The following is a 13,261-nucleotide window of genomic DNA, read 5'->3' on the forward strand; positions in this document are numbered from 1 at the left end:
GCCTACGGCCACATCACCCTGAAAGCGCCCGATCTCGTCTGATCTCGGAGGCTAAGCAGGGTCGTGCCTGGTTAGTACCTGGATGGGAGACCGCCTGGGAATACCAGGTGCCGTAGGCTTCTTTTTTTCTTGGATTTCTGGACTTGCCCTGTTTTTTTTCCTCGTTTCCCATCTTGGCGCCGCCAAGGTCAAGAGGGTTGAGCGTGCCGTTAGAGATCGCCTACGGCCACATCACCCTGAAAGCGCCCGATCTCGTCTGATCTCGGAGGCTAAGCAGGGTCGGGCCTGGTTAGTACCTGGATGGGAGACCGCCTGGGAATACCAGGTGCCGTAGGCTTCTTTTTTTCTTGGAGTTCTGGACTTGCCCTGTTTTTTTCCTCGTTTCCCATCTTGGTGCCGCCAAAGTCAAGAGGGTTGAGCGTGCCATAAGAGATCGCCTACGGCCACATCACCCTGAAAGCGCCCGATCTCGTCTGATCTCGGAGGCTAAGCAGGGTCGGGCCTGGTTAGTACCTGGATGGGAGACCGCCTGGGAATACCAGGTGCCGTAGGCTTCTTTTTTTTGGGGGAGTTCTGGACTTGCCCTGTTTTTTTCCTCGTTTCCCATCTTGGCGCCGCCAAGGTCAAGAGGGTTGAGCGTGCCATTAGAGATCGCCTACGGCCACATCACCCTGAAAGCGCCCGATCTCGTCTGATCTCGGAGGCTAAGCAGGGTCGGGCCTGGTTAGTACCTGGATGGGAGACCGCCTGGGAATACCAGGTGCCGTAGGCTTCTTTTTTTTGGGGGAGTTCTGGACTTGCCCTGTTTTTTTTCCTCGTTTCCCATCTTGGCGCCGCCAAGGTCAAGAGGGTTGAGCGTGCCGTTAGAGATCGCCTACGGCCACATCACCCTGAAAGCGCCCGATCTCGTCTGATCTCGGAGGCTAAGCAGGGTCGGGCCTGGTTAGTACCTGGATGGGAGACTGCCTGGGAATACCAGGTGCCGTAGGCTTCTTTTTTTGGGGGGCGTTCTGGACTTGCCCTGTTTTTTTTCCTCGTTTCCCATCTTGGCGCCGCCAAGGTCAAGAGGGTTGAGCGGGCCGTTAGAGATCGCCTACGGCCACATCACCCTGAAAGCGCCCGATCTCGTCTGATCTCGGAGGCTAAGCAGGGTCGGGCCTGGTTAGTACCTGGATGGGAGACCGCCTGGGAATACCAGGTGCCGTAGGCTTCTTTTTTTCTTGGATTTCTGGACTTGCCCTGTTTTTTTTCCTCGTTTCCCATCTTGGCGCCGCCAAGGTCAAGAGGGTTGAGCGTGCCGTTAGAGATCGCCTACGGCCACATCACCCTGAAAGCGCCCGATCTCGTCTGATCTCGGAGGCTAAGCAGGGTCGGGCCTGGTTAGTACCTGGATGGGAGACCGCCTGGGAATACCAGGTGCCGTAGGCTTCTTTTTTTCTTGGAGTTCTGGACTTGCCCTGTTTTTTTCCTCGTTTCCCATCTTGGTGCCGCCAAAGTCAAGAGGGTTGAGCGTGCCGTAAGAGATCGCCTACGGCCACATCACCCTGAAAGCGCCCGATCTCGTCTGATCTCGGAGGCTAAGCAGGGTCGGGCCTGGTTAGTACCTGGATGGGAGACCGCCTGGGAATACCAGGTGCCGTAGGCTTCTTTTTTTCTTGGAGTTCTGGACTTGCCCTGTTTTTTTTCCTCGTTTCCCATCTTGGCGCCGCCAAAGTCAAGAGGGTTGAGCGTGCCGTAAGAGATCGCCTACGGCCACATCACCCTGAAAGCGCCCGATCTCGTCTGATCTCGGAGGCTAAGCAGGGTCGGGCCTGGTTAGTACCTGGATGGGAGACCGCCTGGGAATACCAGGTGCCGTAGGCTTCTTTTTTTTGGGGGAGTTCTGGACTTGCCCTGTTTTTTTTCCTCGTTTCCCATCTTGGCGCCGCCAAGGTCAAGAGGGTTGAGCGTGCCGTTAGAGATCGCCTACGGCCACATCACCCTGAAAGCGCCCGATCTCGTCTGATCTCGGAGGCTAAGCAGGGTCGGGCCTGGTTAGTACCTGGATGGGAGACCGCCTGGGAATACCAGGTGCCGTAGGCTTCTTTTTTTGGGGGGCGTTCTGGACTTGCCCTGTTTTTTTTCCTCGTTTCCCATCTTGGCGCCGCCAAGGTCAAGAGGGTTGAGCGTGCCGTTAGAGATCGCCTACGGCCACATCACCCTGAAAGCGCCCGATCTCGTCTGATCTCGGAGGCTAAGCAGGGTCGGGTCCTGGTTAGTACCTGGATGGGAGACCGCCTGGGAATACCAGGTGCCGTAGGCTTCTTTTTTTCTTGGATTTCTGGACTTGCCCTGTTTTTTTTCCTCGTTTCCCATCTTGGCGCCGCCAAAGTCAAGAGGGTTGAGCGTGCCATAAGAGATGGCCTACGGCCACATCACCCTGAAAGCGCCCGATCTCGTCTGATCTCGGAGGCTAAGCAGGGTCGGGCCTGGTTAGTACCTGGATGGGAGACCGCCTGGGAATACCAGGTGCCGTAGGCTTCTTTTTTTCTTGGAGTTCTGGACTTGCCCTGTTTTTTTCCTCGTTTCCCATCTTGGTGCCGCCAAAGTCAAGAGGGTTGAGCGTGCCGTAAGAGATCGCCTACGGCCACATCACCCTGAAAGCGCCCGATCTCGTCTGATCTCGGAGGCTAAGCAGGGTCGGGCCTGGTTAGTACCTGGATGGGAGACCGCCTGGGAATACCAGGTGCCGTAGGCTTCTTTTTTTCTTGGATTTCTGGACTTGCCCTGTTTTTTTTCCTCGTTTCCCATCTTGGCGCCGCCAAGGTCAAGAGGGTTGAGCGTGCCGTTAGAGATCGCCTACGGCCACATCACCCTGAAAGCGCCCGATCTCGTCTGATCTCGGAGGCTAAGCAGGGTCGGGCCTGGTTAGTACCTGGATGGGAGACCGCCTGGGAATACCAGGTGCCGTAGGCTTCTTTTTTTCTTGGAGTTCTGGACTTGCCCTGTTTTTTTCCTCGTTTCCCATCTTGGTGCCGCCAAAGTCAAGAGGGTTGAGCGTGCCATAAGAGATCGCCTACGGCCACATCACCCTGAAAGCGCCCGATCTCGTCTGATCTCGGAGGCTAAGCAGGGTCGGGCCTGGTTAGTACCTGGATGGGAGACCGCCTGGGAATACCAGGTGCCGTAGGCTTCTTTTTTTTGGGGGAGTTCTGGACTTGCCCTGTTTTTTTCCTCGTTTCCCATCTTGGCGCCGCCAAGGTCAAGAGGGTTGAGCGTGCCATTAGAGATCGCCTACGGCCACATCACCCTGAAAGCGCCCGATCTCGTCTGATCTCGGAGGCTAAGCATGGTCGGGCCTGGTTAGTACCTGGATGGGAGACCGCCTGGGAATACCAGGTGCCGTAGGCTTCTTTTTTTTGGGGGAGTTCTGGACTTGCCCTGTTTTTTTTCCTCGTTTCCCATCTTGGCGCCGCCAAGGTCAAGAGGGTTGAGCGTGCGGTTAGAGATCGCCTACGGCCACATCACCCTGAAAGCGCCCGATCTCGTCTGATCTCGGAGGCTAAGCAGGGTCGGGCCTGGTTAGTACCTGGATGGGAGACTGCCTGGGAATACCAGGTGCCGTAGGCTTCTTTTTTTGGGGGGCGTTCTGGACTTGCCCTGTTTTTTTTCCTCGTTTCCCATCTTGGCGCCGCCAAGGTCAAGAGGGTTGAGCGTGCCGTTAGAGATCGCCTACGGCCACATCACCCTGAAAGCGCCCGATCTCGTCTGATCTCGGAGGCTAAGCAGGGTCGGGCCTGGTTAGTACCTGGATGGGAGACCGCCTGGGAATACCAGGTGCCGTAGGCTTCTTTTTTTCTTGGATTTCTGGACTTGCCCTGTTTTTTTTCCTCGTTTCCCATCTTGGCGCCGCCAAGGTCAAGAGGGTTGAGCGTGCCGTTAGAGATCGCCTACGGCCACATCACCCTGAAAGCGCCCGATCTCGTCTGATCTCGGAGGCTAAGCAGGGTCGGGCCTGGTTAGTACCTGGATGGGAGACCGCCTGGGAATACCAGGTGCCGTAGGCTTCTTTTTTTCTTGGAGTTCTGGACTTGCCCTGTTTTTTTCCTCGTTTCCCATCTTGGTGCCGCCAAAGTCAAGAGGGTTGAGCGTGCCGTAAGAGATCGCCTACGGCCACATCACCCTGAAAGCGCCCGATCTCGTCTGATCTCGGAGGCTAAGCAGGGTCGGGCCTGGTTAGTACCTGGATGGGAGACCGCCTGGGAATACCAGGTGCCGTAGGCTTCTTTTTTTCTTGGAGTTCTGGACTTGCCCTGTTTTTTTTCCTCGTTTCCCATCTTGGCGCCGCCAAAGTCAAGAGGGTTGAGCGTGCCGTAAGAGATCGCCTACGGCCACATCACCCTGAAAGCGCCCGATCTCGTCTGATCTCGGAGGCTAAGCAGGGTCGGGCCTGGTTAGTACCTGGATGGGAGACCGCCTGGGAATACCAGGTGCCGTAGGCTTCTTTTTTTTGGGGGAGTTCTGGACTTGCCCTGTTTTTTTTCCTCGTTTCCCATCTTGGCGCCGCCAAGGTCAAGAGGGTTGAGCGTGCCGTTAGAGATCGCCTACGGCCACATCACCCTGAAAGCGCCCGATCTCGTCTGATCTCGGAGGCTAAGCAGGGTCGGGCCTGGTTAGTACCTGGATGGGAGACCGCCTGGGAATACCAGGTGCCGTAGGCTTCTTTTTTTGGGGGGCGTTCTGGACTTGCCCTGTTTTTTTTCCTCGTTTCCCATCTTGGCGCCGCCAAGGTCAAGAGGGTTGAGCGTGCCATTAGAGATCGCCTACGGCCACATCACCCTGAAAGCGCCCGATCTCGTCTGATCTCGGAGGCTAAGCAGGGTCGGGTCCTGGTTAGTACCTGGATGGGAGACCGCCTGGGAATACCAGGTGCCGTAGGCTTCTTTTTTTCTTGGATTTCTGGACTTGCCCTGTTTTTTTTCCTCGTTTCCCATCTTGGCGCCGCCAAAGTCAAGAGGGTTGAGCGTGCCGTAAGAGATGGCCTACGGCCACATCACCCTGAAAGCGCCCGATCTCGTCTGATCTCGGAGGCTAAGCAGGGTCGGGCCTGGTTAGTACCTGGATGGGAGACCGCCTGGGAATACCAGGTGCCGTAGGCTTCTTTTTTTCTTGGAGTTCTGGACTTGCCCTGTTTTTTTCCTCGTTTCCCATCTTGGTGCCGCCAAAGTCAAGAGGGTTGAGCGTGCCGTAAGAGATCGCCTACGGCCACATCACCCTGAAAGCGCCCGATCTCGTCTGATCTCGGAGGCTAAGCAGGGTCGGGCCTGGTTAGTACCTGGATGGGAGACCGCCTGGGAATACCAGGTGCCGTAGGCTTCTTTTTTTCTTGGATTTCTGGACTTGCCCTGTTTTTTTTCCTCGTTTCCCATCTTGGCGCCGCCAAGGTCAAGAGGGTTGAGCGTGCCGTTAGAGATCGCCTACGCCACATCACCCTGAAAGCGCCCGATCTCGTCTGATCTCGGAGGCTAAGCAGGGTCGGGCCTGGTTAGTACCTGGATGGGAGACCGCCTGGGAATACCAGGTGCCGTAGGCTTCTTTTTTTCTTGGAGTTCTGGACTTGCCCTGTTTTTTTCCTCGTTTCCCATCTTGGTGCCGCCAAAGTCAAGAGGGTTGAGCGTGCCGTAAGAGATCGCCTACGGCCACATCACCCTGAAAGCGCCCGATCTCGTCTGATCTCGGAGGCTAAGCAGGGTCGGGCCTGGTTAGTACCTGGATGGGAGACCGCCTGGGAATACCAGGTGCCGTAGGCTTCTTTTTTTTGGGGGAGTTCTGGACTTGCCCTGTTTTTTTCCTCGTTTCCCATCTTGGCGCCGCCAAGGTCAAGAGGGTTGAGCGTGCCGTTAGAGATCGCCTACGGCCACATCACCCTGAAAGCGCCCGATCTCGTCTGATCTCGGAGGCTAAGCAGGGTCGGGCCTGGTTAGTACCTGGATGGGAGACCGCCTGGGAATACCAGGTGCCGTAGGCTTCTTTTTTTTGGGGGAGTTCTGGACTTGCCCTGTTTTTTTTCCTCGTTTCCCATCTTGGCGCCGCCAAGGTCAAGAGGGTTGAGCGTGCCGTTAGAGATCGCCTACGGCCACATCACCCTGAAAGCGCCCGATCTCGTCTGATCTCGGAGGCTAAGCAGGGTCGGGCCTGGTTAGTACCTGGATGGGAGACCGCCTGGGAATACCAGGTGCCGTAGGCTTCTTTTTTTGGGGGGCGTTCTGGACTTGCCCTGTTTTTTTTCCTCGTTTCCCATCTTGGCGCCGCCAAGGTCAAGAGGGTTGAGCGTGCCGTTAGAGATCGCCTACGGCCACATCACCCTGAAAGCGCCCGATCTCGTCTGATCTCGGAGGCTAAGCAGGGTCGGGCCTGGTTAGTACCTGGATGGGAGACCGCCTGGGAATACCAGGTGCCGTAGGCTTCTTTTTTTCTTGGATTTCTGGACTTGCCCTGTTTTTTTTCCTCGTTTCCCATCTTGGCGCCGCCAAGGTCAAGAGGGTTGAGCGTGCCGTTAGAGATCGCCTACGGCCACATCACCCTGAAAGCGCCCGATCTCGTCTGATCTCGGAGGCTAAGCAGGGTCGTACCTGGATGGGAGACCGCCTGGGAATACCAGGTGCCGTAGGCTTCTTTTTTTCTTGGAGTTCTGGACTTGCCCTGTTTTTTTCCTCGTTTCCCATCTTGGTGCCGCCAAAGTCAAGAGGGTTGAGCGTGCCGTAAGAGATCGCCTACGGCCACATCACCCTGAAAGCGCCCGATCTCGTCTGATCTCGGAGGCTAAGCAGGGTCGGGCCTGGTTAGTACCTGGATGGGAGACCGCCTGGGAATACCAGGTGCCGTAGGCTTCTTTTTTTCTTGGAGTTCTGGACTTGCCCTGTTTTTTTTCCTCGTTTCCCATCTTGGCGCCGCCAAAGTCAAGAGGGTTGAGCGTGCCGTAAGAGATCGCCTACGGCCACATCACCCTGAAAGCGCCCGATCTCGTCTGATCTCGGAGGCTAAGCAGGGTCGGGCCTGGTTAGTACCTGGATGGGAGACCGCCTGGGAATACCAGGTGCCGTAGGCTTCTTTTTTTTGGGGGAGTTCTGGACTTGCCCTGTTTTTTTTCCTCGTTTCCCATCTTGGCGCCGCCAAGGTCAAGAGGGTTGAGCGTGCCGTTAGAGATCGCCTACGGCCACATCACCCTGAAAGCGCCCGATCTCGTCTGATCTCGGAGGCTAAGCAGGGTCGGGCCTGGTTAGTACCTGGATGGGAGACCGCCTGGGAATACCAGGTGCCGTAGGCTTCTTTTTTTGGGGGGCGTTCTGGACTTGCCCTGTTTTTTTTCCTCGTTTCCCATCTTGGCGCCGCCAAGGTCAAGAGGGTTGAGCGTGCCGTTAGAGATCGCCTACGGCCACATCACCCTGAAAGCGCCCGATCTCGTCTGATCTCGGAGGCTAAGCAGGGTCGGGCCTGGTTAGTACCTGGATGGGAGACCGCCTGGGAATACCAGGTGCCGTAGGCTTCTTTTTTTCTTGGATTTCTGGACTTGCCCTGTTTTTTTTCCTCGTTTCCCATCTTGGCGCCGCCAAAGTCAAGAGGGTTGAGCGTGCCGTAAGAGATCGCCTACGGCCACATCACCCTGAAAGCGCCCGATCTCGTCTGATCTCGGAGGCTAAGCAGGGTCGGGCCTGGTTAGTACCTGGATGGGAGACCGCCTGGGAATACCAGGTGCCGTAGGCTTCTTTTTTTCTTGGAGTTCTGGACTTGCCCTGTTTTTTTCCTCGTTTCCCATCTTGGTGCCGCCAAAGTCAAGAGGGTTGAGCGTGCCGTAAGAGATCGCCTACGGCCACATCACCCTGAAAGCGCCCGATCTCGTCTGATCTCGGAGGCTAAGCAGGGTCGGGCCTGGTTAGTACCTGGATGGGAGACCGCCTGGGAATACCAGGTGCCGTAGGCTTCTTTTTTTCTTGGATTTCTGGACTTGCCCTGTTTTTTTTCCTCGTTTCCCATCTTGGCGCCGCCAAGGTCAAGAGGGTTGAGCGTGCCGTTAGAGATCGCCTACGGCCACATCACCCTGAAAGCGCCCGATCTCGTCTGATCTCGGAGGCTAAGCAGGGTCGGGCCTGGTTAGTACCTGGATGGGAGACCGCCTGGGAATACCAGGTGCCGTAGGCTTCTTTTTTTCTTGGAGTTCTGGACTTGCCCTGTTTTTTTCCTCGTTTCCCATCTTGGTGCCGCCAAAGTCAAGAGGGTTGAGCGTGCCGTAAGAGATCGCCTACGGCCACATCACCCTGAAAGCGCCCGATCTCGTCTGATCTCGGAGGCTAAGCAGGGTCGGGCCTGGTTAGTACCTGGATGGGAGACCGCCTGGGAATACCAGGTGCCGTAGGCTTCTTTTTTTTGGGGGAGTTCTGGACTTGCCCTGTTTTTTAACTCGTTTCCCATCTTGGCGCCGCCAAGGTCAAGAGGGTTGAGCGTGCCGTTAGAGATCGCCTACGGCCACATCACCCTGAAAGCGCCCGATCTCGTCTGATCTCGGAGGCTAAGCAGGGTCGGGCCTGGTTAGTACCTGGATGGGAGACCGCCTGGGAATACCAGGTGCCGTAGGCTTCTTTTTTTTGGGGGAGTTCTGGACTTGCCCTGTTTTTTTTCCTCGTTTCCCATCTTGGCGCCGCCAAGGTCAAGAGGGTTGAGCGTGCCGTTAGAGATCGCCTACGGCCACATCACCCTGAAAGCGCCCGATCTCGTCTGATCTCGGAGGCTAAGCAGGGTCGGGCCTGGTTAGTACCTGGATGGGAGACCGCCTGGGAATACCAGGTGCCGTAGGCTTCTTTTTTTGGGGGGCGTTCTGGACTTGCCCTGTTTTTTTTCCTCGTTTCCCATCTTGGCGCCGCCAAGGTCAAGAGGGTTGAGCGTGCCGTTAGAGATTGCCTACGGCCACATCACCCTGAAAGCGCCCGATCTCGTCTGATCTCGGAGGCTAAGCAGGGTCGGGCCTGGTTAGTACCTGGATGGGAGACCGCCTGGGAATACCAGGTGCCGTAGGCTTCTTTTTTTCTTGGATTTCTGGACTTGCCCTGTTTTTTTTCCTCGTTTCCCATCTTGGCGCCGCCAAGGTCAAGAGGGTTGAGCGTGCCGTTAGAGATCGCCTACGGCCACATCACCCTGAAAGCGCCCGATCTCGTCTGATCTCGGAGGCTAAGCAGGGTCGGGCCTGGTTAGTACCTGGATGGGAGACCGCCTGGGAATACCAGGTGCCGTAGGCTTCTTTTTTTCTTGGAGTTCTGGACTTGCCCTGTTTTTTTCCTTGTTTCCCATCTTGGTGCCGCCAAAGTCAAGAGGGTTGAGCGTGCCGTAAGAGATCGCCTACGGCCACAACACCCTGAAAGCGCCCGATCTCATCTGATCTCGGAGGCTAAGCAGGGTCGGGCCTGGTTAGTACCTGGATGGGAGACCGCCTGGGAATACCAGGTGCCGTAGGCTTCTTTTTTTCTTGGAGTTCTGGACTTGCCCTGTTTTTTTTCCTCGTTTCCCATCTTGGCGCCGCCAAAGTCAAGAGGGTTGAGCGTGCCGTAAGAGATCGCCTACGGCCACATCACCCTGAAAGCGCCCGATCTCGTCTGATCTCGGAGGCTAAGCAGGGTCGGGCCTGGTTAGTACCTGGATGGGAGACCGCCTGGGAATACCAGGTGCCGTAGGCTTCTTTTTTTTGGGGGAGTTCTGGACTTGCCCTGTTTTTTTTCCTCGTTTCCCATCTTGGCGCCGCCAAGGTCAAGAGGGTTGAGCGTGCCGTTAGAGATCGCCTACGGCCACATCACCCTGAAAGCGCCCGATCTTGTCTGATCTCGGAGGCTAAGCAGGGTCGGGCCTGGTTAGTACCTGGATGGGAGACCGCCTGGGAATACCAGGTGCCGTAGGCTTCTTTTTTTGGGGGGCGTTCTGGACTTGCCCTGTTTTTTTTCCTCGTTTCCCATCTTGGCGCCGCCAAGGTCAAGAGGGTTGAGCGTGCCGTTAGAGATCGCCTACGGCCACATCACCCTGAAAGCGCCCGATCTCGTCTGATCTCGGAGGCTAAGCAGGGTCGGGCCTGGTTAGTACCTGGATGGGAGACCGCCTGGGAATACAAGGTGCCGTAGGCTTCTTTTTTTCTTGGATTTCTGGACTTGCCCTGTTTTTTTTCCTCGTTTCCCATCTTGGCGCCGCCAAAGTCAAGAGGGTTGAGCGTGCCGTAAGAGATCGCCTACGGCCACATCACCCTGAAAGCGCCCGATCTCGTCTGATCTCGGAGGCTAAGCAGGGTCGGGCCTGGTTAGTACCTGGATGGGAGACCGCCTGGGAATACCAGGTGCCGTAGGCTTCTTTTTTTCTTGGAGTTCTGGACTTGCCCTGTTTTTTTCCTCGTTTCCCATCTTGGTGCCGCCAAAGTCAAGAGGGTTGAGCGTGCCGTAAGAGATCGCCTACGGCCACATCACCCTGAAAGCGCCCGATCTCGTCTGATCTCGGAGGCTAAGCAGGGTCGGGCCTGGTTAGTACCTGGATGGGAGACCGCCTGGGAATACCAGGTGCCGTAGGCTTCTTTTTTTCTTGGATTTCTGGACTTGCCCTATTTTTTTTCCTCGTTTCCCATCTTGGCGCCGCCAAGGTCAAGAGGGTTGAGCGTGCCGTTAGAGATCGCCTACGGCCACATCACCCTGAAAGCGCCCGATCTCGTCTGATCTCGGAGGCTAAGCAGGGTCGGGCCTGGTTAGTACCTGGATGGGAGACCGCCTGGGAATACCAGGTGCCGTAGGCTTCTTTTTTTCTTGGAGTTCTGGACTTGCCCTGTTTTTTTCCTCGTTTCCCATCTTGGTGCCGCCAAAGTCAAGAGGGTTGAGCGTGCCGTAAGAGATCGCCTACGGCCACATCACCCTGAAAGCGCCCGATCTCGTCTGATCTCGGAGGCTAAGCAGGGTCGGGCCTGGTTAGTACCTGGATGGGAGACCGCCTGGGAATACCAGGTGCCGTAGGCTTCTTTTTTTCTTGGAGTTCTGGACTTGCCCTGTTTTTTTTCCTCGTTTCCCATCTTGGCGCCGCCAAAGTCAAGAGGGTTGAGCGTGCCGTAAGAGATCGCCTACGGCCACATCACCCTGAAAGCGCCCGATCTCGTCTGATCTCGGAGGCTAAGCAGGGTCGGGCCTGGTTAGTACCTGGATGGGAGACCGCCTGGGAATACCAGGTGCCGTAGGCTTCTTTTTTTTGGGGGAGTTCTGGACTTGCCCTGTTTTTTTTCCTCGTTTCCCATCTTGGCGCCGCCAAGGTCAAGAGGGTTGAGCGTGCCGTTAGAGATCGCCTACGGCCAGATCACCCTGAAAGCGCCCGATCTCGTCTGATCTCGGAGGCTAAGCAGGGTCGGGCCTGGTTAGTACCTGGATGGGAGACCGCCTGGGAATACCAGGTGCCGTAGGCTTCTTTTTTTGGGGGGCGTTCTGGACTTGCCCTGTTTTTTTTCCTCGTTTCCCATCTTGGCGCCGCCAAGGTCAAGAGGGTTGAGCGTGCCGTTAGAGATCGCCTACGGCCACATCACCCTGAAAGCGCCCGATCTCGTCTGATCTCGGAGGCTAAGCAGGGTCGGGCCTGGTTAGTACCTGGATGGGAGACCGCCTGGGAATACCAGGTGCCGTAGGCTTCTTTTTTTCTTGGAGTTCTGGACTTGCCCTGTTTTTTTCCTCGTTTCCCATCTTGGTGCCGCCAAAGTCAAGAGGGTTGAGCGTGCAGTAAGAGATCGCCTACGGCCACATCACCCTGAAAGCGCCCGATCTCGTCTGATCTCGGAGGCTAAGCAGGGTCGGGCCTGGTTAGTACCTGGATGGGAGACCGCCTGGGAATACCAGGTGCCGTAGGCTTCTTTTTTTCTTGGATTTCTGGACTTGCCCTGTTTTTTTTCCTCGTTTCCCATCTTGGCGCCGCCAAGGTCAAGAGGGTTGAGCGTGCCGTTAGAGATCGCCTACGGCCACATCACCCTGAAAGCGCCCGATCTCGTCAGATCTCGGAGGCTAAGCAGGGTCGGGCCTGGTTAGTACCTGGATGGGAGACCGCCTGGGAATACCAGGTGCCGTAGGCTTCTTTTTTTCTTGGAGTTCTGGACTTGCCCTGTTTTTTTCCTCGTTTCCCATCTTGGTGCCGCCAAAGTCAAGAGGGTTGAGCGTGCCGTAAGAGATCGCCTACGGCCACATCACCCTGAAAGCGCCCGATCTCGTCTGATCTCGGAGGCTAAGCAGGGTCGGGCCTGGTTAGTACCTGGATGGGAGACCGCCTGGGAATACCAGGTGCCGTAGGCTTCTTTTTTTTGGGGGAGTTCTGGACTTGCCCTGTTTTTTTCCTCGTTTCCCATCTTGGCGCCGCCAAGGTCAAGAGGGTTGAGCGTGCCGTTAGAGATCGCCTACGGCCACATCACCCTGAAAGCGCCCGATCTCGTCTGATCTCGGAGGCTAAGCAGGGTCGGGCCTGGTTAGTACCTGGATGGGAGACCGCCTGGGAATACCAGGTGCCGTAGGCTTCTTTTTTTTGGGGGAGTTCTGGACTTGCCCTGTTTTTTTTCCTCGTTTCCCATCTTGGCGCCGCCAAGGTCAAGAGGGTTGAGCGTGCCGTTAGAGATCGCCTACGGCCACATCACCCTGAAAGCGCCCGATCTCGTCTGATCTCGGAGGCTAAGCAGGGTCGGGCCTGGTTAGTACCTGGATGGGAGACCGCCTGGGAATACCAGGTGCCGTAGGCTTCTTTTTTTGGGGGGCGTTCTGGACTTGCCCTGTTTTTTTTCCTCGTTTCCCATCTTGGCGCCGCCAAGGTCAAGAGGGTTGAGCGTGCCGTTAGAGATCGCCTACGGCCACATCACCCTGAAAGCGCCCGATCTCGTCTGATCTCGGAGGCTAAGGAGGGTCGGGCCTGGTTAGTACCTGGATGGGAGACCGCCTGGGAATACCAGGTGCCGTAGGCTTCTTTTTTTCTTGGATTTCTGGACTTGCCCTGTTTTTTTTCCTCGTTTCCCATCTTGGCGCCGCCAAGGTCAAGAGGGTTGAGCGTGCCGTTAGAGATCGCATACGGCCACATCACCCTGAAAGCGCCCGATCTCGTCTGATCTCGGAGGCTAAGCAGGGTCGGGCCTGGTTAGTACCTGGATGGGAGACCGCCTGGGAATACCAGGTGCCGTAGGCTTCTTTTTTTCTTGGAGTTCTGGACTTGCCCTGTTTTTTTCCTCGTTTCCCATCTTGGTGCCGCCAAA

At 56.4% G+C, this 13,261-nt stretch overlaps 60 non-coding genes across 60 annotated transcripts; all 60 read left to right on the forward strand.

Annotated features, from left to right (window-relative positions):
* On the forward strand, window positions 1-119 carry LOC141119989 (5S ribosomal RNA). The gene has a single exon (XR_012239322.1). It is a non-coding gene; the product is annotated as a 5S ribosomal RNA (ribosomal RNA).
* Window positions 120-218: 99 nt separating this feature from the next.
* Window positions 219-337, forward strand: LOC141118123 (5S ribosomal RNA). The gene has a single exon (XR_012237510.1). It is a non-coding gene; the product is annotated as a 5S ribosomal RNA (ribosomal RNA).
* A 98-nt stretch (window positions 338-435) lies between these two features.
* On the forward strand, window positions 436-554 carry LOC141118124 (5S ribosomal RNA). Its single transcript, XR_012237511.1, has one exon. It is a non-coding gene; the product is annotated as a 5S ribosomal RNA (ribosomal RNA).
* A 99-nt stretch (window positions 555-653) lies between these two features.
* LOC141118125 (5S ribosomal RNA) lies at window positions 654-772 on the forward strand. Its single transcript, XR_012237512.1, has one exon. It is a non-coding gene; the product is annotated as a 5S ribosomal RNA (ribosomal RNA).
* Window positions 773-872: 100 nt separating this feature from the next.
* Window positions 873-991, forward strand: LOC141120170 (5S ribosomal RNA). The gene has a single exon (XR_012239497.1). It is a non-coding gene; the product is annotated as a 5S ribosomal RNA (ribosomal RNA).
* A 100-nt stretch (window positions 992-1,091) lies between these two features.
* Window positions 1,092-1,210, forward strand: LOC141118126 (5S ribosomal RNA). The gene has a single exon (XR_012237513.1). It is a non-coding gene; the product is annotated as a 5S ribosomal RNA (ribosomal RNA).
* A 99-nt stretch (window positions 1,211-1,309) lies between these two features.
* Window positions 1,310-1,428, forward strand: LOC141118127 (5S ribosomal RNA). Its single transcript, XR_012237514.1, has one exon. It is a non-coding gene; the product is annotated as a 5S ribosomal RNA (ribosomal RNA).
* Window positions 1,429-1,526: 98 nt separating this feature from the next.
* LOC141118128 (5S ribosomal RNA) lies at window positions 1,527-1,645 on the forward strand. The gene has a single exon (XR_012237515.1). It is a non-coding gene; the product is annotated as a 5S ribosomal RNA (ribosomal RNA).
* A 99-nt stretch (window positions 1,646-1,744) lies between these two features.
* On the forward strand, window positions 1,745-1,863 carry LOC141118129 (5S ribosomal RNA). The gene has a single exon (XR_012237516.1). It is a non-coding gene; the product is annotated as a 5S ribosomal RNA (ribosomal RNA).
* Window positions 1,864-1,963: 100 nt separating this feature from the next.
* LOC141118130 (5S ribosomal RNA) lies at window positions 1,964-2,082 on the forward strand. Its single transcript, XR_012237517.1, has one exon. It is a non-coding gene; the product is annotated as a 5S ribosomal RNA (ribosomal RNA).
* Window positions 2,083-2,182: 100 nt separating this feature from the next.
* On the forward strand, window positions 2,183-2,302 carry LOC141120494 (5S ribosomal RNA). Its single transcript, XR_012239812.1, has one exon. It is a non-coding gene; the product is annotated as a 5S ribosomal RNA (ribosomal RNA).
* A 99-nt stretch (window positions 2,303-2,401) lies between these two features.
* LOC141118132 (5S ribosomal RNA) lies at window positions 2,402-2,520 on the forward strand. The gene has a single exon (XR_012237519.1). It is a non-coding gene; the product is annotated as a 5S ribosomal RNA (ribosomal RNA).
* A 98-nt stretch (window positions 2,521-2,618) lies between these two features.
* Window positions 2,619-2,737, forward strand: LOC141118133 (5S ribosomal RNA). Its single transcript, XR_012237520.1, has one exon. It is a non-coding gene; the product is annotated as a 5S ribosomal RNA (ribosomal RNA).
* A 99-nt stretch (window positions 2,738-2,836) lies between these two features.
* On the forward strand, window positions 2,837-2,955 carry LOC141118134 (5S ribosomal RNA). Its single transcript, XR_012237521.1, has one exon. It is a non-coding gene; the product is annotated as a 5S ribosomal RNA (ribosomal RNA).
* A 98-nt stretch (window positions 2,956-3,053) lies between these two features.
* On the forward strand, window positions 3,054-3,172 carry LOC141118135 (5S ribosomal RNA). The gene has a single exon (XR_012237522.1). It is a non-coding gene; the product is annotated as a 5S ribosomal RNA (ribosomal RNA).
* Window positions 3,173-3,271: 99 nt separating this feature from the next.
* LOC141120297 (5S ribosomal RNA) lies at window positions 3,272-3,390 on the forward strand. The gene has a single exon (XR_012239622.1). It is a non-coding gene; the product is annotated as a 5S ribosomal RNA (ribosomal RNA).
* A 100-nt stretch (window positions 3,391-3,490) lies between these two features.
* LOC141120171 (5S ribosomal RNA) lies at window positions 3,491-3,609 on the forward strand. Its single transcript, XR_012239498.1, has one exon. It is a non-coding gene; the product is annotated as a 5S ribosomal RNA (ribosomal RNA).
* Window positions 3,610-3,709: 100 nt separating this feature from the next.
* On the forward strand, window positions 3,710-3,828 carry LOC141118136 (5S ribosomal RNA). Its single transcript, XR_012237523.1, has one exon. It is a non-coding gene; the product is annotated as a 5S ribosomal RNA (ribosomal RNA).
* A 99-nt stretch (window positions 3,829-3,927) lies between these two features.
* LOC141118137 (5S ribosomal RNA) lies at window positions 3,928-4,046 on the forward strand. Its single transcript, XR_012237524.1, has one exon. It is a non-coding gene; the product is annotated as a 5S ribosomal RNA (ribosomal RNA).
* A 98-nt stretch (window positions 4,047-4,144) lies between these two features.
* LOC141118138 (5S ribosomal RNA) lies at window positions 4,145-4,263 on the forward strand. The gene has a single exon (XR_012237525.1). It is a non-coding gene; the product is annotated as a 5S ribosomal RNA (ribosomal RNA).
* Window positions 4,264-4,362: 99 nt separating this feature from the next.
* Window positions 4,363-4,481, forward strand: LOC141118139 (5S ribosomal RNA). The gene has a single exon (XR_012237526.1). It is a non-coding gene; the product is annotated as a 5S ribosomal RNA (ribosomal RNA).
* A 100-nt stretch (window positions 4,482-4,581) lies between these two features.
* Window positions 4,582-4,700, forward strand: LOC141118140 (5S ribosomal RNA). The gene has a single exon (XR_012237527.1). It is a non-coding gene; the product is annotated as a 5S ribosomal RNA (ribosomal RNA).
* Window positions 4,701-4,800: 100 nt separating this feature from the next.
* LOC141120495 (5S ribosomal RNA) lies at window positions 4,801-4,920 on the forward strand. Its single transcript, XR_012239813.1, has one exon. It is a non-coding gene; the product is annotated as a 5S ribosomal RNA (ribosomal RNA).
* A 99-nt stretch (window positions 4,921-5,019) lies between these two features.
* On the forward strand, window positions 5,020-5,138 carry LOC141118141 (5S ribosomal RNA). Its single transcript, XR_012237528.1, has one exon. It is a non-coding gene; the product is annotated as a 5S ribosomal RNA (ribosomal RNA).
* Window positions 5,139-5,236: 98 nt separating this feature from the next.
* On the forward strand, window positions 5,237-5,355 carry LOC141118143 (5S ribosomal RNA). The gene has a single exon (XR_012237530.1). It is a non-coding gene; the product is annotated as a 5S ribosomal RNA (ribosomal RNA).
* Window positions 5,356-5,454: 99 nt separating this feature from the next.
* Window positions 5,455-5,572, forward strand: LOC141120579 (5S ribosomal RNA). Its single transcript, XR_012239893.1, has one exon. It is a non-coding gene; the product is annotated as a 5S ribosomal RNA (ribosomal RNA).
* Window positions 5,573-5,670: 98 nt separating this feature from the next.
* On the forward strand, window positions 5,671-5,789 carry LOC141118144 (5S ribosomal RNA). The gene has a single exon (XR_012237531.1). It is a non-coding gene; the product is annotated as a 5S ribosomal RNA (ribosomal RNA).
* A 99-nt stretch (window positions 5,790-5,888) lies between these two features.
* Window positions 5,889-6,007, forward strand: LOC141118145 (5S ribosomal RNA). Its single transcript, XR_012237532.1, has one exon. It is a non-coding gene; the product is annotated as a 5S ribosomal RNA (ribosomal RNA).
* Window positions 6,008-6,107: 100 nt separating this feature from the next.
* Window positions 6,108-6,226, forward strand: LOC141118146 (5S ribosomal RNA). The gene has a single exon (XR_012237533.1). It is a non-coding gene; the product is annotated as a 5S ribosomal RNA (ribosomal RNA).
* Window positions 6,227-6,326: 100 nt separating this feature from the next.
* On the forward strand, window positions 6,327-6,445 carry LOC141118147 (5S ribosomal RNA). The gene has a single exon (XR_012237534.1). It is a non-coding gene; the product is annotated as a 5S ribosomal RNA (ribosomal RNA).
* Window positions 6,446-6,750: 305 nt separating this feature from the next.
* Window positions 6,751-6,869, forward strand: LOC141118148 (5S ribosomal RNA). Its single transcript, XR_012237535.1, has one exon. It is a non-coding gene; the product is annotated as a 5S ribosomal RNA (ribosomal RNA).
* Window positions 6,870-6,968: 99 nt separating this feature from the next.
* On the forward strand, window positions 6,969-7,087 carry LOC141118149 (5S ribosomal RNA). Its single transcript, XR_012237536.1, has one exon. It is a non-coding gene; the product is annotated as a 5S ribosomal RNA (ribosomal RNA).
* Window positions 7,088-7,187: 100 nt separating this feature from the next.
* On the forward strand, window positions 7,188-7,306 carry LOC141118150 (5S ribosomal RNA). The gene has a single exon (XR_012237537.1). It is a non-coding gene; the product is annotated as a 5S ribosomal RNA (ribosomal RNA).
* Window positions 7,307-7,406: 100 nt separating this feature from the next.
* On the forward strand, window positions 7,407-7,525 carry LOC141118151 (5S ribosomal RNA). Its single transcript, XR_012237538.1, has one exon. It is a non-coding gene; the product is annotated as a 5S ribosomal RNA (ribosomal RNA).
* A 99-nt stretch (window positions 7,526-7,624) lies between these two features.
* LOC141118152 (5S ribosomal RNA) lies at window positions 7,625-7,743 on the forward strand. The gene has a single exon (XR_012237539.1). It is a non-coding gene; the product is annotated as a 5S ribosomal RNA (ribosomal RNA).
* A 98-nt stretch (window positions 7,744-7,841) lies between these two features.
* LOC141118154 (5S ribosomal RNA) lies at window positions 7,842-7,960 on the forward strand. Its single transcript, XR_012237541.1, has one exon. It is a non-coding gene; the product is annotated as a 5S ribosomal RNA (ribosomal RNA).
* Window positions 7,961-8,059: 99 nt separating this feature from the next.
* Window positions 8,060-8,178, forward strand: LOC141118155 (5S ribosomal RNA). Its single transcript, XR_012237542.1, has one exon. It is a non-coding gene; the product is annotated as a 5S ribosomal RNA (ribosomal RNA).
* Window positions 8,179-8,276: 98 nt separating this feature from the next.
* On the forward strand, window positions 8,277-8,395 carry LOC141118157 (5S ribosomal RNA). The gene has a single exon (XR_012237543.1). It is a non-coding gene; the product is annotated as a 5S ribosomal RNA (ribosomal RNA).
* A 99-nt stretch (window positions 8,396-8,494) lies between these two features.
* Window positions 8,495-8,613, forward strand: LOC141118158 (5S ribosomal RNA). The gene has a single exon (XR_012237544.1). It is a non-coding gene; the product is annotated as a 5S ribosomal RNA (ribosomal RNA).
* A 100-nt stretch (window positions 8,614-8,713) lies between these two features.
* Window positions 8,714-8,832, forward strand: LOC141118159 (5S ribosomal RNA). Its single transcript, XR_012237545.1, has one exon. It is a non-coding gene; the product is annotated as a 5S ribosomal RNA (ribosomal RNA).
* A 100-nt stretch (window positions 8,833-8,932) lies between these two features.
* Window positions 8,933-9,051, forward strand: LOC141118160 (5S ribosomal RNA). The gene has a single exon (XR_012237546.1). It is a non-coding gene; the product is annotated as a 5S ribosomal RNA (ribosomal RNA).
* A 99-nt stretch (window positions 9,052-9,150) lies between these two features.
* Window positions 9,151-9,269, forward strand: LOC141118161 (5S ribosomal RNA). Its single transcript, XR_012237547.1, has one exon. It is a non-coding gene; the product is annotated as a 5S ribosomal RNA (ribosomal RNA).
* A 98-nt stretch (window positions 9,270-9,367) lies between these two features.
* LOC141119936 (5S ribosomal RNA) lies at window positions 9,368-9,486 on the forward strand. The gene has a single exon (XR_012239269.1). It is a non-coding gene; the product is annotated as a 5S ribosomal RNA (ribosomal RNA).
* A 99-nt stretch (window positions 9,487-9,585) lies between these two features.
* Window positions 9,586-9,704, forward strand: LOC141118163 (5S ribosomal RNA). Its single transcript, XR_012237548.1, has one exon. It is a non-coding gene; the product is annotated as a 5S ribosomal RNA (ribosomal RNA).
* Window positions 9,705-9,804: 100 nt separating this feature from the next.
* LOC141120321 (5S ribosomal RNA) lies at window positions 9,805-9,923 on the forward strand. Its single transcript, XR_012239645.1, has one exon. It is a non-coding gene; the product is annotated as a 5S ribosomal RNA (ribosomal RNA).
* A 100-nt stretch (window positions 9,924-10,023) lies between these two features.
* On the forward strand, window positions 10,024-10,142 carry LOC141120476 (5S ribosomal RNA). The gene has a single exon (XR_012239795.1). It is a non-coding gene; the product is annotated as a 5S ribosomal RNA (ribosomal RNA).
* Window positions 10,143-10,241: 99 nt separating this feature from the next.
* Window positions 10,242-10,360, forward strand: LOC141118164 (5S ribosomal RNA). The gene has a single exon (XR_012237549.1). It is a non-coding gene; the product is annotated as a 5S ribosomal RNA (ribosomal RNA).
* Window positions 10,361-10,458: 98 nt separating this feature from the next.
* LOC141118165 (5S ribosomal RNA) lies at window positions 10,459-10,577 on the forward strand. Its single transcript, XR_012237550.1, has one exon. It is a non-coding gene; the product is annotated as a 5S ribosomal RNA (ribosomal RNA).
* A 99-nt stretch (window positions 10,578-10,676) lies between these two features.
* On the forward strand, window positions 10,677-10,795 carry LOC141118167 (5S ribosomal RNA). The gene has a single exon (XR_012237552.1). It is a non-coding gene; the product is annotated as a 5S ribosomal RNA (ribosomal RNA).
* A 98-nt stretch (window positions 10,796-10,893) lies between these two features.
* On the forward strand, window positions 10,894-11,012 carry LOC141118168 (5S ribosomal RNA). Its single transcript, XR_012237553.1, has one exon. It is a non-coding gene; the product is annotated as a 5S ribosomal RNA (ribosomal RNA).
* Window positions 11,013-11,111: 99 nt separating this feature from the next.
* On the forward strand, window positions 11,112-11,230 carry LOC141118169 (5S ribosomal RNA). Its single transcript, XR_012237554.1, has one exon. It is a non-coding gene; the product is annotated as a 5S ribosomal RNA (ribosomal RNA).
* Window positions 11,231-11,330: 100 nt separating this feature from the next.
* Window positions 11,331-11,449, forward strand: LOC141119877 (5S ribosomal RNA). Its single transcript, XR_012239211.1, has one exon. It is a non-coding gene; the product is annotated as a 5S ribosomal RNA (ribosomal RNA).
* A 100-nt stretch (window positions 11,450-11,549) lies between these two features.
* On the forward strand, window positions 11,550-11,668 carry LOC141118170 (5S ribosomal RNA). Its single transcript, XR_012237555.1, has one exon. It is a non-coding gene; the product is annotated as a 5S ribosomal RNA (ribosomal RNA).
* Window positions 11,669-11,766: 98 nt separating this feature from the next.
* LOC141118171 (5S ribosomal RNA) lies at window positions 11,767-11,885 on the forward strand. The gene has a single exon (XR_012237556.1). It is a non-coding gene; the product is annotated as a 5S ribosomal RNA (ribosomal RNA).
* Window positions 11,886-11,984: 99 nt separating this feature from the next.
* LOC141117984 (5S ribosomal RNA) lies at window positions 11,985-12,103 on the forward strand. Its single transcript, XR_012237373.1, has one exon. It is a non-coding gene; the product is annotated as a 5S ribosomal RNA (ribosomal RNA).
* A 98-nt stretch (window positions 12,104-12,201) lies between these two features.
* Window positions 12,202-12,320, forward strand: LOC141118172 (5S ribosomal RNA). The gene has a single exon (XR_012237557.1). It is a non-coding gene; the product is annotated as a 5S ribosomal RNA (ribosomal RNA).
* A 99-nt stretch (window positions 12,321-12,419) lies between these two features.
* On the forward strand, window positions 12,420-12,538 carry LOC141118174 (5S ribosomal RNA). The gene has a single exon (XR_012237558.1). It is a non-coding gene; the product is annotated as a 5S ribosomal RNA (ribosomal RNA).
* A 100-nt stretch (window positions 12,539-12,638) lies between these two features.
* Window positions 12,639-12,757, forward strand: LOC141118175 (5S ribosomal RNA). The gene has a single exon (XR_012237559.1). It is a non-coding gene; the product is annotated as a 5S ribosomal RNA (ribosomal RNA).
* Window positions 12,758-12,857: 100 nt separating this feature from the next.
* Window positions 12,858-12,976, forward strand: LOC141120441 (5S ribosomal RNA). The gene has a single exon (XR_012239761.1). It is a non-coding gene; the product is annotated as a 5S ribosomal RNA (ribosomal RNA).
* Window positions 12,977-13,075: 99 nt separating this feature from the next.
* LOC141120209 (5S ribosomal RNA) lies at window positions 13,076-13,194 on the forward strand. Its single transcript, XR_012239536.1, has one exon. It is a non-coding gene; the product is annotated as a 5S ribosomal RNA (ribosomal RNA).
* Window positions 13,195-13,261: the final 67 nt, after the last annotated feature.

The sequence above is a fragment of the Aquarana catesbeiana genome, linkage group LG13 (genome assembly GCF_042186555.1).
Source record: "Aquarana catesbeiana isolate 2022-GZ linkage group LG13, ASM4218655v1, whole genome shotgun sequence".
NCBI lineage: Eukaryota > Metazoa > Chordata > Amphibia > Anura > Ranidae > Aquarana > Aquarana catesbeiana.